The sequence below is a fragment of the Nestor notabilis genome, unplaced genomic scaffold (assembly GCF_000696875.1).
Source record: "Nestor notabilis isolate BGI_N333 unplaced genomic scaffold, ASM69687v1 Scaffold31368, whole genome shotgun sequence".
In the NCBI taxonomy this organism is placed as follows: domain Eukaryota; kingdom Metazoa; phylum Chordata; class Aves; order Psittaciformes; family Psittacidae; genus Nestor; species Nestor notabilis.
Genome location: NW_009941963.1, coordinates 1 through 7,046, shown reverse-complemented (window position 1 = coordinate 7,046; position 7,046 = coordinate 1). Strand labels below are relative to the sequence as shown.

Sequence of the window (7,046 nt, the reverse complement as noted above, 5' to 3'; positions counted from 1 at the left end):
AGATTCCTGCATTTGAATATGACATGTCAGTTTAAGTAAAGGCATGAAAGACTGCTAGAAACCGTTTTTTCTTTAATTCCAGGAACTGTTAGGTAAAGAAATTACATCAGTAAACCATTAGGGTCTGCCCAACCCCATTTAAAGTTCCCACCACAACTGTATCAAATGCACTGTTGTACTAAACCTCAGAATTATCTGGGTCCAACAGGCTATTACATTCCTCTAGGTAGAACTTAACCTTTGTGATTTTGAAAGAATGATTATATTCTACCCCTTTATGAAAATTTGAGAAGTATACTTAGACACCCTTCCACCTTTTTTTTAAACAGACTATCAAGAGTTATCGGAAAGATTTAATATGTATTAAAATTTGAAAAACTCTCAAAAAAAAAAACAAAACCCCAAAACAACAAAAAACCCCAAACACTAAGAAATTTTTGACAGAGTAACTGGCACATATTTGGGGTATTCCATGTATTCACTGCCAGTTAGAGCCTCAGACCTCTGAACGCACTAGTACTGCATCTGGCTGCTAAGCTTATACCACTGAAGACAAAATACCCTCTAAATTTGAAATCAAAATGAGATCTTTCAGGACTCTTGTATGGGTTAATACATCTAACTTCAGAAATCAGTGATTAAGGTTGTAATTATTCCCTCAATTGCATAAAATTCTTAAAAATGTATCTGCCTGGAAAAAAGTAAGACTCCATATTTAAAATTACTGAAGAGCTCCTGACTTTTAGGCTTACTCACAATTATTTTCTCCACTGCCATTAAGCTGAACATTGAGATTAATAAATAGGCATATTTCCAAGAAGCTTAAGAACAAAACACAGAACCCAACTTAGTAATAATTATTTGGGAGCTCCATATTGTGTCCTAACATTTTAAGAACTTTCTGGACTGTAATTTCTCCAGCAGGAACTCCCAAACCTCTTACTTGGTAAAAGAGGTAGTAGATGTTTTTAAAACTAAACATGGAATGGGATGCCCATTGTCTGTATTTAAAATGCTGAGAATTTGAACTGATCCCCTGAAGACTTGCTTAGCTGGGAAACATCTTACCCAGCAAATCTTAAATTTCTAATGAAGCAGGCATGATTTATACTATGCAGTGTTGTAGGCATTTTGGGGAAAGTTCAGTCCCTAAAATGGCTAGAGATGTTCTTCACAGTTCAGCACCAAAAACAGATACGGAAGCGTGCCTCTCACCTCTCCTCCCAAACCTTAGTACACAAAAGCCTTGTTGAGTTTCACAGTGCATCCCTTGGTAGGGATTAATCTTTTGCTGTGTATCCTCTGGTACGGAGGCGTGATTCATACCATCGTAAATAAACCTGTGTTTTAGATAGTTTTACCATGCATACAGATATTCTGTTGTTCAGAACACTTAAATCAATACCCGAAATCCTGAGATGTTTCAAATTGAAGATATTTATATGAGACTGTCTTTTAAAAGTTTAAACCAAAGATCAGTCAGAATGGAGATGTGCTCTATAACTGGTAAAAAAAATAAGTAGATTCTGTGTGCCATGTAATCATTTTACTGAACAAATAGCTCTCAAGATGTATTTTTCATAATTTTTATATACAAAAACCATAGAAGAATAAAGCTTTCAGTAACGGTTTTACAGAATATGTTGCAATTAATCATGGCATAGTATGTTCCCAGATATTCAATACCAAGCTCATAAGTCAGAAGCATCTATCATGGGGCATTTAAAATTGTAATATGCTCTTTTCATCTCTGCAATTACAAATTATGCCCCACTTCAGCAGCACTTAGCTTTTACCCAATGCAAATTAATCTACAGACAAGTACTGAAATCAGGAAGGTCTGATTTAGGGACAACATTCAGACATCGCCTCAGACATTTATTACATGATAAATTAATTTGCTAAATGGAAAACTTCTCTTAAGTAATCTTTGGGTAACTTAAATACATTTAGTTAAGGACAACACACAAATATAACTTATAAGGTATCTTCTCCAAACAATGACTTTGTGCTAACATGCAGAATAACACCACTCGCAGAATTTAATTAGTGTAGCTTTTAAAGCATTTGCAAACCAAAGCTAGTACATTTTTTTCTTGACTATTTGATTGAGGGGCTATGGCAGTCAAAATGCAGTAATTAGCATTTTCGAGGCTACTTTAAGATAAAATGTAAGCATACTAATCATTCTCTACTTTTTGCACTTAATTAAATAAACAAAGTTCAGAATGCTAAGTATGAGTGATTGTGCATTATGAATTATTTCTAATGTGCCTCAAAAAAAACCCCAAATCAAAACCATCCCAATTTAACAACCAAATTTAAAAATCTGTGATAAATCTATCAAAAAGCCCAAACCAATGAGTTACCAAAACATTATTAAGAACAAGGTTTCAAAGAGATGCAACAGTGTGATTACATTTTGAATTTTGACATTTTAAAGCCTTTACTTCCACTGATGTAAGGTAATTAATTTGTACACCCCCTCTTTTTTTTTTTTTTGCCTTTAGATCACAGCAGAAATCAAATCATCAAGTGTGAGTGATTACCCATGCTTACTCTAAATGGCAGACAACACAAGTTACAGAAACCTGGACCAAGACTACAGCAGTGTACAAAACGTAAAACGAGGCTAACAGATATGCCTTCTTTAGGATAATACATAAGAAGAGTTTTAGGAAATTCATATCAATAGCTCATTTCGGACTATGCAGTGCTTTCCCCTCCCTTCCAGAGGTCTGTGAAATAAAGCAGTAAACATGTTCTCTTCAATATTCAGTTCAGTAAGAGTTTAGTTGCAAAAAGATTATACTTGCATAAATATAAAAACACATGATAAAGCAAAGTATTTTTAATTAGTAAGCCAATCATAAATAAATTCACCTAAAATTAACAGAAGAAGCAGCTGTGTTCCTTCTACATGGATACTTTTTTTAGCATGTTTTAATAGTCAACTTCATTGTCTAGCCTGGGACGGAACAATTCATCGTTGAGCACTCAACACGTCTGCACACTGAGCTAAGTCTTTTTTTTTTTAGTTACATTTTTTACATTTTCTTTACAAATGTAATACTTATGTACATTATATATTTTATTTCTACAACTGATGTACTTTACTGAAACTCTACAACTTTCGGAGGGAATTTGCTGAAGTCTTTAGTAAGTATTAATCATTCCTTTTAAAAAGAAATTCATATAAACAACCAACATACATCACTGCCCTTTGACATCTCTGTTAAGAATTTGGATCTGGCAGGGCTACTATAATAAATGTAAGAAAAAAGGCTTTACCTAATTGTACATTTTGTTAAGAAATATCCCACATAGCTACATAAATTCACCAGCTTGCAATAAACAGAGCACCATACCGCTGCACAACTGGAAACGTGTACAAACCAATTTAAAGTTTACTAGTCAAACAGCTTCATCACTCCTACCACTTTTAGACTGAAGTAAATCTGCAAAATTCTTTTGGAAATGTATACTTCTTTAGCTGTAAAGCTTCCAAAACAGTGTTGGTCACTGTATATTGTTTGAAGAACAAGCATCCACTTTTTGTAACTTCCCATATGCTTCTCTGGGCCCATGCTTCTATCTGAAGTCAGGATTTTTCTTCTTTTTGTTCCTTTTTCACTTACAGATCTGCTGTTGAATATTAAGTAAGAATTCATAATATGAGAAAGCTGCTTCTGTCCGATCCTCAATTAAATGCTGAAAAAAATCTGTTTTGGCAGGGTTCTCATCCCTGAAAAAAGAGAGGAAAGTATTTTAGTCCAAACACTGAGCAAAAAATCCAAGGTAAATTCAAGCAGAGGGCTAAGTTCTAATGAAATGCTTATTGTTCTCTGGAGTTTAGATTCAGTCCAAAGATACCACAGCTATAAATACTCCAAAGTTTAGAAAAAACACCTAAGTTTGAAATACTATCAAACAGCAGCATCTTTTAAAGAAGTATAAAATGGTAGAAAAGCGAGTGAAACAGCACTTAAAATACCTTATAGAAACACTAAAAAGGGAAAATAAAAATGATTCTGTTTTAGAAGTTAACAAATACGCTGGCAGCAACAAATTCTGAAAGGGTTATATTAAATCCTGATAAAGATTTAAAAAATGCAAAATTTACATCTCTGATTACATGTAATCTTAATTCCCTCCCCAGTTTTTCTTACTTGGTAACAGAACAGAGAAGGTAAACATGTCAAAGATCTAGTATCCAAAATTATTGCCCCAATAAAAATTTGCTGGGACACAGCAAGTATTTGCTGGGGCACAGTCCCCTGTACTCTGTAGTACAGCATGCAGTAAAAGCTCTGCTATTTACTGTGGTCTCTGAGCACTACTTGCAAGTTAAGCAGCAGCTACAATGCCAACAGTAAAAAAGCTTCAGTCCTATGCTTATACATTATTTATCTGAGTAAGAAAGCCATCATATTCTCTAAAATGTGATCTCACATCTGGCTCAGTAAACTGAGTACTCTAAAGACAACAAATGAAATGTAAACTCAAATATAAACATTTTATAAAATTTAAAACTTCTTTAAGTGGGTGCTTTCATGGCTTGAAAAGGCTACAGAATTTTCCTCACCTGTCATCAATCAACTGCTGTCCTATGGAGCTTAGTAACAAACACATACAATTCTTAAAACCATCCACAGATTACTTTATTTTTTAATATATGTATCGAAATTATTAAAGCTATACCAGAAATTAACTTGGTTAACCCCATTGGTCATAAGGACATCCACTGCTGTAACATATTCTTACAATGTAATAAAATTATGCAACTAATTAATACCAATAAAACTATTAGTAACTGAATTTACACTAGATTCTAACATGACCTTTGTTGCTATAGGGTTTCAGATAACACTGTGTGAAGTGGAAAGAGGATATTACTCAGCTTCTTTCAGGCCAGATACTCCCACTTTTCATCAGCGTCAACAGAAATCACAAATGCAAGTTGACAATTATTATTATACTCAGTATCTAACAGAAATACTTACTTTATTACATGAAGAACTGGACTTAAAGGTCTACTGTCCCTAAGCCAAGATATAAAAGATCGTGTCCTTTCTGAAGAAAGTGCATCTACTTCAGGAAGCTGTGTCTGGTTGAAAGTAATTGAAGGAAGTCATCATCTTTATATAAAAACTTGTTTAAAAAAATAGATCCTGATAGTCATAACATCATACAAGGCACAATTTCTATTAAGAAATTACCAACCACAGATAATATATACACATTTTTTTCTTTCAGCTTAAAGTACAAAAATTCAGTAGTATCTGCTCTGTAGGAAGCTGTGCATCTTTAACTTAAACTGACTTCCAAGTGCAAAAGATTTTAGAAAGCAAGCTCATTTAAAAAAAAAAATCATCTTTTCAAAATGCTGCTTTCACAGTTTTCTTGCCATATCTTTCTCTGTCAATCCTATATGTTGCATTTTGCAGTACTGAAAAGATGAACAAAACATGAAGTGAATTGAAATTGTATGCAAATTTCAATGCAAAAATTAGACTAGACTATTCAGTTTGGGAATAAACTGACAAAAAAAAAATTAAAAAAACTTGAGCCATTCACCAAGCTAAATCTACCAACTCTTAGAACAATATAACCTTTTAAGATGATTAATATGACAAAAGAATTGATGCCAAATTTAAAAGAAGTTCCATTGCTACCTTGGTAGTAAATGAATGGAGGACAAAATTTAAAAGTAAAGATAACTTATTTCTGCTAACTTTTTTTCACTTGTAATATAGCATCTATTTATAATGAAAATGAGAGAAAAAATCCTTCCTTTAACCAAGTTCTTCCTAATAACTCTGTCAACTAATACTTACCACCAGCTGATTAGAGAGGATAGATTTAAACTGCTAAAAGCAAAATACGAAACTCTGAACAAGCAGTCCAGTTTTATAGTAGTCTTAAAGCTCACCATTCTTAATCTGTTCTTGTAGTTATCACTTGTGATGTACTTTACCCTTCATACCATGCAAGCTTTATAAGCAGAAATATCTTCCTATGTGCTTCTATAATGACTAATAAGTTTTTGGTACTATCTGAATATAACCATTCAATTATGTATTTTTCTGCAGTGTATTAAAAGGGTCCATAATTGCCTGCCACTTGTTGACATTTCAGAAGCACTACCCACAGAAGAGGGGTCGTCTTTTTGACTGCTGCACTGTTTCATGCACAAGTCTATAGGTACAGGTTATAACATAAACCCTCCTCCACCAAAACACACATCCAAGTGCCTTTGATGTCCTAACAGCTAAGAGTTTTGTTTTAACATTGACTCAAGGCTTGGAAGCTGAACAACACTTAAGTCCTTTACGTACAGACCTCTCACATCACACCACAGACGTGCTATTTTACACCAGGTTTGGAGAACACAAGGCTTCCAAAAAACCATGATATCAATAAAATAACTGTAATCTTAATAATTAACATGCATGGATATTTATTCTAGGAAATTCCATCCTATTCTTGTGAACCCACATATTTCCATAATAGAAGCAGTAACGTCATAGAACAATTTTTTGGCATTCTATGAACACCAAAATTTACTTTCTTTCCTTGTTTACTTTCATTCCTTGAAAGCATTTGACAACTTCTATCTCCCCCCTAAGAAGCTGAGAAGAGGTTAGAAAGTACCCAATTAAAAAAAAAAAAAAAAGTCCTAATTCAGAGTTACATAAATAAAAACTGAAAACACAGAGAAAATAGATGAAATATAGATTCCAAATATAAGTACTCTACAGCATAGCTCATTAAAACACCTACCATTTTCTGTGGTACTGATGCATAGTTTGGGTATCCAAGGACATCTTTTATGAAGTTGTTATCACAGTTTTTTCCAATCCAAATGTAAAAAATCTGTAAGATGTCAGAAACAGTTTCAGTAAAGGCCTTGCATACATTTTAGAGAAAGAAACAAGTGGTGACATAATTGGAGTAACACCAGAATAATACCTTTCATGCAAACGAATCACTTGAGAGCCCCAGTTGCAATTCATATATATATATATGAATTATTTGTATAATAA

The 7,046-nt window shown here is 33.5% G+C and overlaps 1 long non-coding RNA gene across 1 annotated transcript; it reads right to left on the bottom strand.

Moving 5' to 3' along the window:
* Positions 1 to 2,913: 2,913 nt before the first annotated feature.
* On the bottom strand, positions 2,914 to 6,875 carry LOC104410881. Its single transcript, XR_719947.1, has 3 exons — positions 6,784 to 6,875; positions 5,004 to 5,107; positions 2,914 to 3,745 (listed from the first exon to the last, which is right to left on the bottom strand). It is a non-coding gene; the product is annotated as an uncharacterized LOC104410881 (long non-coding RNA).
* Between the last annotated feature and the right edge of the window lie 171 nt (positions 6,876 to 7,046).